Here is a 1,087-nt window from a genome sequence, read left to right as displayed (position 1 = left end):
AAAAAAAAACCAAAACAACCAAAGCCAAACATTTCACATATATCCTGTAAAGTGAGTTTTGAAGACCTGTTTGTTGTTTGTTTTGGAACGGGCTCGCTCTGTAGCTGTGGTCATCCTCCATCGGACTGTATAGCCCAAGGGAGTCCCTGCCCTGCAGCGGTCCTCAGCTATCTCTATAAAGTAGGACTGGGAAGGAACACAACCCCCAGGAGCTTTTCTGGATTGTGCCCTAACCTGCCCTGCCCTGCCTGCGCACACAGGCTCAGTAGTTACAACCTTCTTTACAAAAGGCTTGTTTTCAAAAGCAGGACAACTGTGATGTCTTTGGAATTTATAAACATCTAACCTAGGATTTCCTCTGGTCAGTCATGTTTCCTCATTTTTAGAAGATGAAACAGTGTTAGGCTGTGTTTTTAAATCTTAGATTTGCTTTGCAAATACAGGAAAAGCAACATGTTCTAATTTGATTAGATTGGTATCCACATAATTCGAGATACCAGCTCCAGATGGGCACTGGCGAAACAATATGAAAGAACAGGCTGTGTGTGCACCCATGAATACAAAAGAAACACATGCATTGTGTGTGTGTATTGAAGTGTTACAGCCTATAAATGTGAAACTATTACTATGTATCAATTGAAAATTTAAAAAAACAAAATAAAACCACGGTTTTTAAAAAGAAGAACAATTAGGGTTTTGTGGCTCACACCTGTAATTCTAACTTTCAGGATATCAGGAGGACTTTTTTATTTGTTTGTTTGTTTGTTTGTTTTGTCTTTTGAGACAGGGTTTCTCTGTGTGGCCCTGACTGTCCTGGACTCTGTAGACCAGGCTGGCCTCAAACTCAGAAATGTGTCTGCCTCTGCCTCCCAAGTGCTGGGATTAAAGGTGTGCGCCACCACTGCCGGGCAGGAGGACTATCTTGAACACTAGGCCACCTTGGTCTACATAATGAGTGGAAGGTCAGACTGAGCTACAGAGCGAGACAATAAAAATAAAACAAACAAAAAAGAAAGAAAGAGTGCCGGGCGGTGGTGGCGCACGCCTTTAATCCCAGCACTTGGGAGGCAGAGGCAGGTGGATTTCT

This window comes from Mastomys coucha, unplaced genomic scaffold, assembly GCF_008632895.1.
Source record: "Mastomys coucha isolate ucsf_1 unplaced genomic scaffold, UCSF_Mcou_1 pScaffold15, whole genome shotgun sequence".
In the NCBI taxonomy this organism is placed as follows: Eukaryota; Metazoa; Chordata; class Mammalia; order Rodentia; family Muridae; genus Mastomys; species Mastomys coucha.
This window is presented reverse-complemented; position numbering follows the sequence as displayed.